The sequence below is a fragment of the Pinus tabuliformis genome, chromosome 3_2 (genome assembly GCF_031772625.1).
Source record: "Pinus tabuliformis cultivar Carrire ecotype Pingquan chromosome 3_2, CPIR1, whole genome shotgun sequence".
Classification (NCBI taxonomy): Eukaryota; Viridiplantae; Streptophyta; class Pinopsida; order Pinales; family Pinaceae; genus Pinus; species Pinus tabuliformis.
The window spans coordinates 648,320,107-648,330,290 of NC_142302.1; positions in this window are offsets into that span (position 1 = coordinate 648,320,107).

Consider the following 10,184-nt stretch of genomic DNA (forward strand, 5'->3'; position numbering starts at 1 on the left):
AAAACTGTGAAAATGGGCCAGCAAGTGACACATGTAACCCCCAAACAGTAGCACCTGTGTAAAATATGAGAAAGGTTTTCGTATTCGATCTTGTTATGAAGAAAAACCTCTCTCGGTTTCTTCAAATTATTCCCTGGCTCCACAGAAAAAGTTTTGCAAAAGCATGACTAAAAAAAAAAAATACACACTCCGAAAAATAGGCCTTAAGATGCATTTGAAACTCCCTATCTATGGCACATGTGAAGAAACTGGAAGCAGTTAATGTTTTTTGGTTCGTTATTGGGAAAAAATCTTTCAATTTTTTGAAATTCAGCTCCATGTAGTCAGAATCAGCATTTCGAATTGATGACTAAAACAAGATATTTTGCACAGCACTATGCAGCGAACAATCTGAGTAGCACTCCATGCTCTCTAGGGTTGCACACCTACTCTGGAAAAATGGATCAAATGGGTAGGCTTGAAATCACTGTGTGATGGTGTAAAATTCTTGGACTTGTCTCTCTAATTCTTGGAGACCTCTTGGATGAATAGTAAGAGGCAAGCTACTCAGTGTGACTCCCAAACATGGAACTGTTGCACAAATAGCTTACAGCAGTTGTGCAACAGTTCCATGCGTGTGACTCCCAAATGGTAGCACCTTTGTAAGCTACGAGATAGATTTTCTAATGGTATTGTGACATCCACCCATGGTATTCATTCACTCATGGAATTGACCCATGGTATTGTGACATCCACCCATGGTATTAATTCACCCATGGAATTGACCCATGGTATTTTAACTAAAAAATACTATAAGTAACAAGTTGCATTTTGTAAAAGGACAGATTGTGCACCACAATGTAGTCCTTACAGTTATTATCTGTTTTAATAAAAAAATTCCTTGTGGTTTTGTTTGTTGGGCATTCTATTTTTTTTTTCCAAAATCCATTTTAATCTTTTAGATCTTCAGAGCCTCCCCCCAAGATCTGGATCAACAGAACTTAATACAACCACAACACATGATTCTTAACTATATTTGAATCTCAATATTCTTAATTATATTTGAAATTTAAATATTACTAATTATGTATATTCTATTTATTTCAATAATATTAATATTATTAATTATTCTATTTATATGTGCATAATAGACATCCATTAACATCAAGTTATATTCATCTACTTAATGCTATATGCAATTATAAGCCAATGCACATAGATGTGAAAATGGATGCCACCAAGGTTGGAATTTGGATTCCTTTTCACCCATCATACAATTTTTTTGACATTTTAGGTTTTTATTCTTCCCCTCAAGAAACGTTATGTTTAAAATTTTGCCCTTCAAGAATGATGCTTTGATAATAAATTAACCCTTCAACAATAAAGGTTTCATTAAAGAATTACCTTTCAATAACACAATTATGTTACAAATTTTCACATATTTATGATAAGAAAAAAACAAATTGACCATAACAAAGAGAATCTTGGTTTGAAATTGAATGGAACACTCATAATAAAATATCCATAACTATGAAATCAAATATCCTTGACCAGGAGATGCCATAGAATTTGTATATATAAGGCATTAATAAGTAGATCTTATGGGACATATAAGATGACCAACAAAGTAAAAGTATAACATGGTCTATTCTTTGCATCCTCTCCACAATCATAATCACATGGAATCAATTTGGGGCTCCACCACGGAGAGTTTGTAGTCAAGCTTATTAAAAATGTTTTAATCTTTCATAAGTGGCGGTAGATGTTGTTCTTCATGAGCCACATCTTTTAGAGCTTTTAAGTGATATGTTGAGACACTAAATATCTGGTGCAGACTGTAGTTGAAGTGGCACTTCCATTGTTCCACAGGTGACACTCTGACATATGATAACTTTTATAAGTGAGTGTTGAGCCAATGGCACTGTGACAACCCAAATAATCCAATAAGGATGGGTGGTGAATACACTCAAGGAGAGAAAGTGGTAACAAGCAGGATTGTGGTCCAAATTCATTATGATAAGGAAGAGGTTTTATGCTTTCATCTACGCAGGTTTGATGATGCATTGGCACACTCATGAATTGATTGCTTGTTTCATTCAAGTGGGATTTTTAATGATGTTGGCATAAGAGATAGATGCATGTTCATTGGATTTCAAGGAAACTATTTGGACTTCGATTCTAATCCAACTTAACCTGATAAAATGAACAAATTGTGAGTTATTGAATGACATTCCTTCTAAGGAGTATGAAATATATATGCTTTTTTCCTCTTTTCCCGAAGGCGAACATACTAAACGTCTAGGTTATGCCTACCGGAATTCAATCGTACTAGATCGAGCACCCGATGGCATCTCATCATGAAAAAAATCATTTTATACCAAGCCAAATTTCTTCTGTTGTGGGCATATCTATATCAACTTTATATATATATATATATATATATGAATGACATTATTTGTTGTAAAGTCTTTGTAGACTAGACGCTTATCAATCACTTATTTTTGTGGACATATATTTACGGAGATTAGGTAATAACCTTTATTGAATGGTCTTAGATCCATTTTCTATGGTTTTATGTTATTATGCTATAGGTGCTTTTGCACAAGTTGCATGTATTTTTATTCCTACATGAATGAAAATATGTTTTTCCTTCACATAAATTAATTTTCCTAAATTTTAATTTTCTATATCAAAGCCATAAAAAAAACTAAACGTAAAAATAACTCATAATAAACCATATATATATATATAACCACGTACAACAAAAATAAATATTATATCTATTAATAAACTCGAACTAAAACTTATACATTTTTATAAAATTAATATAAAACATAAGGTTTAAAAATAGCAATTAATGAAAAGTTGAATTCTTTTAATAAATATTATAGTGTTATTTACTCTCCCTAACATGTGAACGGTAGAGTGGGATGGTGGTGAGTGAGTTTATGGTTCACACAACTCCTAATTTCAGCCAAATGTTAATGTAAAATAAAGTTGGGAATACTGCCATTATCTTTCTCTAATCCTTCCAAAGATTCAAAATCATGATCAGAAATGACTTATGTAATGTGTTTCTTCTACAACCACTTTTCAATCCCTTATGTAATGTGTTTCTTGTGCAACCACTTTTCAATCCCTTATTGAAGAAATGAGACAGCCTCAAAAATTACATAGCTCTACAAAGTATTAAGGTTACCAATGCAAGATTAGAATACCCAAGAGAGTGATGTTGACTATAAAATTAGAGAGCTAACGACATCTGATAAGGCAAATTATTAGGATTTCAAAGTAGAGTTTTACAGTAGTAAATTTTTCTGATAAGGCAAATTATTAGGATTTCAAAGTTAAGTTTTACAGTAGTAAATTTTTTTGAATTCCAAAGTTGTGTAGTAATGGAAAATAATACCAAGAAAACATTTGAAATTAATATTTATTTGCTAACCAGATTAGTCTACATTTATTATACTATTTCATCCATCCCAAAATGGGAGTGAACCCAAACTTGAAAGGGGAATATACTAGTGTCCAAATAAAATATTAATAACGTTTTCAAAAAGTCATAAGCAGTCAAAAATAGGTTTTGCACCTTTTTCAAACCACGTCATGCGGGACAGTTATTTAAAAATTTTCAACGGGCAAAATGGGCGTCAAATTCCAACTTGGATGCCACACATGCAGATGCTTTATCCTGGAGTTACTCGCACTCTCCACGATGCGCTTTATCACAGAGCTGAAGTTCAACTCAAGAGAACTCAAAGTCAAACTGTGACTTCGAAGATGAAAGTGGGAAGAAATAACATGCTATGTCTTGATCGATCTTAAGACAACTCAAGTTCAAGCTCAGACTACGGAGAGTAAAGTCCGAATAATCAGGCGAGAGAGAAGAGAACACAGACACTTATATATTATGTCCATCGCGCTCACGGCCTCTTCAGGAACACGAAGAAGCGATGGCGAATTTCTTGCAAACTGCGGCGCTTCGAAGAGCACTGACTCTCGCGGAATTACCGTTCGGTACGTGCCATAACATCAATGGTGTCGGGAGCAGTGGCAAGGTGGTTGAGAGGCCCGGGACACGGAAAATTGGAATGATCGCTCCTGAAGTTGAAGAGCTCTGCAAAACCTGAAAGTGCTTTCATCTACTTCACGAGCGACCATCCCGATCTTCCCTGTAGTGGGTTTCTGTATGAATGGTGTCGGGAGCAGTGGCAAGGTGGTTGAGAGGCCCGGGACACGGAAAATTGGAATGATCGCTCCTGAAGTTGAAGAGCTCTGCAAAACCTGAAAGTGCTTTCATCTACTTCATGAGCGACCATCCCGATCTTCCCTGTAGTGGGTTTCTGTATCAATGGTGTCGGGAGCAGTGGCAAGGTGGTTGAGAGGCCCGGGACACGGAAAATTGGAATGATCGCTCCTGAAGTTGAAGAGCTCTGCAAAACCTGAAAGTGCTTTCATCTACTTCACGAGCGACCATCCCGATCTTCCCTGTAGTGGGTTTCTGTTTATTTCTAATTTTCAGACGAAGACCAAAATGTAAGTAACTTATTAAAATATGATCAAATAAAACGTGTAAACAAGTATTTATATTGCTTTCTGTCTGCTCATACATAAAATAAATATGGTTGGTCAAATATGTGTTTGGTCAGGAATCCAACTCAGAATGCGAGGGCGAAAATAGGTCCTTACATTGGAACCAAAGTCAGAAGTCTGGATGAAAAAGTTGTGGATAACAACAGAGTATGCTTTGAATTGTTTTGGTTGGGCTAAAATCTTGTGTGGGGAAACAAGTTAACTATCTCAGACCCAGAGACCCGGAAATATCCCTGGTCATTGAATCCGTGAAACAAGTCTATGATATCACGAAAGAACGGACTATTTTTAAACAGTTTGGATTCCCTGGTCATTGAATCTTTGAAAATGGGGGAGGACTCAGGAGGAATCTGAGACAACCCTTTTCATGTAACGGAAAAGATCATTAAACACAACAAGGAGATGGCTACAGTTCCAGGAACATCATTATAATAATAATAATTAGTTGTTACAATAGGCCACACAGGTTAAAACACAAGTTACTAAGCTACTACCAAATTTCTCCTTAGTTATATGTGATATGGAGACTAAAGCTACTTTAAATGTACTTCCTTTCGTATCTTAAGATATTATTATTGGGATGGACTTGTTGGAAAAGCATATTGTCATCATAAATTGCTTAGAGAAAACTTTCACGTGTGAAGATGTTCTCATCATAAATTGCTTAAAGAAAACTTTCACGTGTGAAGATGATGAAGGAAAGGCTAGAGTAGCTAAAAGTATTCCTAGACTAGTGACCATTACACAGATAACAACACTGTAATTAAAGAAATGTATAATAATATGGTGTCCAATATATGCAATACAAATTCTGGATTTGTCAACTTAAAAGGAGAAAACAGCTTTGGAGGACTATGAAGTTCTCAAAGAATGTGAGGCTATTTTTCTTGAAGAAAATTTGGGACTGCCTTCGAAGAGGGACATCTATTTTACCATGGATTTAATGCCTGGATCAATGTCATGTTCTAAAGAACCTTACAGAATGAGCATATCTGAGTTAACAAAGTAGATTATTAATATGATGAAGTGAGAGGTGTAAAGGTCTTTCTTGAGATAGACCTCTAATCAGGATACCATAGATCATAGTTAATGATGAAAACATTCATAAGATGAATTTTATAAAAATGTACACACAAGGATTTGTCAACTTAAAAGGAGAAAACAACTTTGGAGGACTATGAAGTTCTCAAAGAATGTGAGGGTATTTTTATTGAAGAAAATTTGGGACTCCCTTCAAAGAGAGACATATATTTTTCCATAGATTTAATGCCTAGATCAATGTCATGTTTTAAAGAACCTTATAGAATGAGCATATATGAGTTAACAAAGTAGATTATTAATATGATGAAGTGAGAGGTGTAAAGGTCTTTCTTAAGATAGACCTCTAATCAGGATACCATAGATCATAGTTAATGATGAAAATGTACAAACAATATGATTTTGTGGTGTTACCATTTGCACTTACTAATGCACCTCTCACTTTCATTTTGTTGATGAACAAGACATTTAGTAAGAACCTTGGGAAATTAGTTCCAATCTTCATAGATGATGTTTTGGTATATTCTAAATATGAGATAGAACATTAGCAACATTTAAGGTGGATATTACAGAAACTTAGGGTGCATCAATTATATGATAAATTTAGCAGTGCACCTTTTATCAGAGGAAAATTCAATACCTAAGGCATGTAATATCGAAAGATGGAATTAAGGTGGATCCATAAATCTCAAGGAAATCCTGAACTCGCGAACTCCCAAATATGTTTCTAATGTGAGGTCATTTATGGCTACTATTGGATACTATAGGAGTTATATAGAGGGATTTTCAAAGACAGCATACCCTATAACCTCATTAAAAAAGAAAGAGAAAGAAATAAACTGGACCACTAAATCGACCCGATGGTGGAATTGTCATTAGGCATTTCGATGGTGTGAGGAGTAGTGGCAAGGCCATTGAGAGGCCTAGGACGGGGAAGGTTGGAATGGTCACTCCTAAAGCTGGAGAGGTATGCAACACCCTAGACAGTGAAAGTTCCTTCATCTACTTCATTATGATCTTCATTGTAGTTGATATGTGTTTATTTCTACTTTTTAGATGAAGGTTAAGATGTATGTTATTTAGTATGAAAATATTTAATATAAAAGTTGTACACATATTTATATTTCTTTGTTTCTTCTCATTTAAGAAGCTTCCTTAAGAAAATAATTTGTAAAATATGTTTGTGGTAAGGAATCGAAATTGCGACGCCATAGTGAAAATATGTCCCTAACCCATAATCGAACTCGAAACGTTTGACTGAAAATGTGGTGGACAACACCCAACAAAGTCATATATAGTTAGTCATCATATCATTATTCTTCATTAATTAATCTAAATACCATTATTATAATGATTTGTTCATTTTTTATTTTTGCTACTGAAACTAAAACCAAGGGTAGCTCCCTTCATTTTTCCATGCCAACTCCACCTCCTTGTTGTGTTTAGTAATATCTGTTTGTTTCGTTTCAAACCTAATAGGCCAATCCTTCTTTCTGAAAGAGTATTACAAATACCCTTTAATAGTATGAGTCAATTCTTGTAAATTGAATAAGAACTTTATGTAAATTGAGCATAAATTGCAACTAATCATCCATAAATTGATTCATGCTCAATTTTCTCTTATTCATACTCAATTACATAAGTTAGAGAGTATTAGAACTAGTTATTTGTAAATTTAGATATAGACATAAGGGATATAACCCTAGTTATTCATAAATTTAAATATTCAATTTTTCACATACTAAGCTAATGTCTTTGGTGTATGCAAAAGAGCTCCATTACATTGTGCTATGGTAGGGAGTTTTTCCAGGTGATTTACTGTGAGTCTTAGTCTTGGAGAAACAGAAAGGACTAGTTGTGTCAATTTTATGGAAGACTAGGTGGGCTATTCTTATGGCCCCAATGATAATGTTGAGATTTGGGCTGACCCTTTAGCTTAGATGTGCCCTATGGAGGATTGGCATACAAATGTCACATTTTTGGTAGAGGATGAAAGATAAGTGGAAGGAATGGATGAGGATTCATCTCAACCTTAGGTTCAAGTCGAGGGAGTGGTAGAGGTAGGTATGCCACTTCTATCTCTTATCGAGCAAGATCAAGGGCCCCCTAGTGCTAGAACTCCCTAACAAGCTCTAGGATTTGATATTAGATATTTTCTCTCAGGGTGAGAAAGGTTTTTCCTCACAAGCACCAGGAGAAATGTATACAGACCATGTTTTGAAAGAACAATTAGGGTTTGATAAGGATTAGTTAGGGGACGCTATCCCTCTAGGGCTCAAATATTTCTAGAATTAATGTATGCAGGAAGCAATAAAGGGTTTAGGGCCCATCTCAAGTTTATATCTAGGGCTGGAAGATGTCTAGTCAGGAAACACCTCATTGGTTTCCTTGGAGGGGAATCGTAGTGGGGAGAACTAGTAATGTTGTATTCCTTCAGCAAGGAAGGAGGGATCCAAGATAAAAATCAGTGCTCATGTGAAGTTGGAAAAATCCATTGGAGCCTTAGCAAACTCAGTTGGGTGCAACTTCTAGGGGATGAAAATGAAAAGGGGATGGTATGATAATATCAAAATGAAAGACCCAAAACTGGTTCTAGGAGAGGACATCCAGATGTTGGAGCTATTGAGAATGGACAATTTGGTGGTGATAGGGAGAGTAAGACAGTAGCATTTTTCTACAATTTCTTGATGAGAATAGGTCAACAACGAATGTAGTAAGTAATTGTATGTGGTTCCCTTTGTGACTATCCTAGCTTGTGGTTGGTTTATGTTCTATTTTGAATCAACAAAGGCTACATCACGGGAATTAGGGAAAAACTAGAGTATAGACACAATGTTAGTTTTGTTGAAATTGCAGACTTTGTTTTTTTATGCTAGCCACAAAAGACTTGACATTGCTCTTGTATGGATATGGATTCGTGGGTTATCAAAATATTTATGGCCAATGGAAGCATTTTGACCATAGGGGGAAAATTAGGGAAATTCCTAGAAGCTGACACGTCCTTCCTCTCTTCAAGAAACATGTCTTTAGCTAGAATTTTGGTACATTTTGACCCATGTGAACGTATGTATACAAAATTGGAATTAAGCTTCCTTGAAATTTCTCGTCACAAAACACTAGACTATAAAGGGATCCATTTTAGGTGTAGAAGATGTCATCAGCACAACCACATTGTGAAATACTGTCCCATGCCTTTTGTTGGTAAGAAGGGATCAACGAATCAACAAATGGGTAGGAAAAGCATGCAAAAGTTAAAGGATTAGGTGATGAATATGGAGGTGTTTCCTTAAACTCAACAACAGAAGTTGGATCATCTAGTTCCTAAGTAACAAATCCCAAGCCCCAATGGTTCTAGTGGTCATGGCAACATGGTGATGTATATGGGCCTCTCGATCAAGGATTAGGTGAGTTCTCCTTCATCATTAGAAATCACCCCCTTGGGTAAATCCTCTCCCGCACAATTTTTAATAAATTTAGTAAACTCATTCACTAGTTTATACATGGGCTCTACTCTCTCTTCAATCCCTCCACATCCTGGTGATTTTTGTTCTTCCCACTTTCCATTTATGCAAGTGATTTGTTCGTACCTCACTACAAATGCTTCTTACCCCTCCCCAAAGGTGGCCTTGTGTTATAAAACCAGCTCAAGAAAAGATAGAAAAGATAGATCAACGCCTTAGAATTCAGCCTCTTCGAGGGGGCAACCTCCTTTACATTACATAAATGAACAATTCTTGGATGATACAAATGAAAAAACCTCCTTTCTATATATAGGAGTCTAAGGAGTCACAATATAATCCAGCCGACCTAACAATAATAATATAAAGCCACAAAAATAACAATAGAGGGATTCTATGGGGCATAGAAATAACAATATGGGGGTAATAGGGGCACAACAATATAAATAAGGGGTATAACTACAATAGTAATGGGGTAATCACTAGTATTATAGGGACCCAACATGCCCCTCTCCTTCAAAAAAGTGTTGTCCTCAACGCTTGAGTAGTTCTGGATACTTCTGCATAAAATTCTCATCCTCCCATGTGGAATCTTCAGCGGATAAGTTCTTCCACTTGATAAGATACTCTGAAATTGATCGATTTCGTAGCTGTCGAGTTCTTGTTTCTGTGACTGCTTCCGGTTCCAATATAATTTTTCCTTCCTCGTCAAGTTCTGGCAATATTGTTTGAATTGGGAGCTTGTCACCTATAACCTTCTTTAAACATGAAACATGGAAAACTGGGTGCAATCGAGAAGCTGCAGGAAGCTCCAATTTGTATGCCATAGTACCAATCTTTTGCAACACCTTGTACGGACCATAATACTTTGGTGATAATTTATTATCCTTCTTAGCTTGCTTTAGGGACATTTGCTTATATGGTTGTAGCCGTAGGAATACCCAATCACCTACATCAAAACTTCTTTCACTGCGATGTTGATCTGCCTGTTGTTTCATTCTATTTTGTGCCAACACGAGGTTATCCTTTAAGAGTTGGAGGACTTGTTGTTGATGTTCGATGTGATGTTCCACTGCCTGAACCTTAGAATTTTCTCTTAAATATGATGTGATGGAT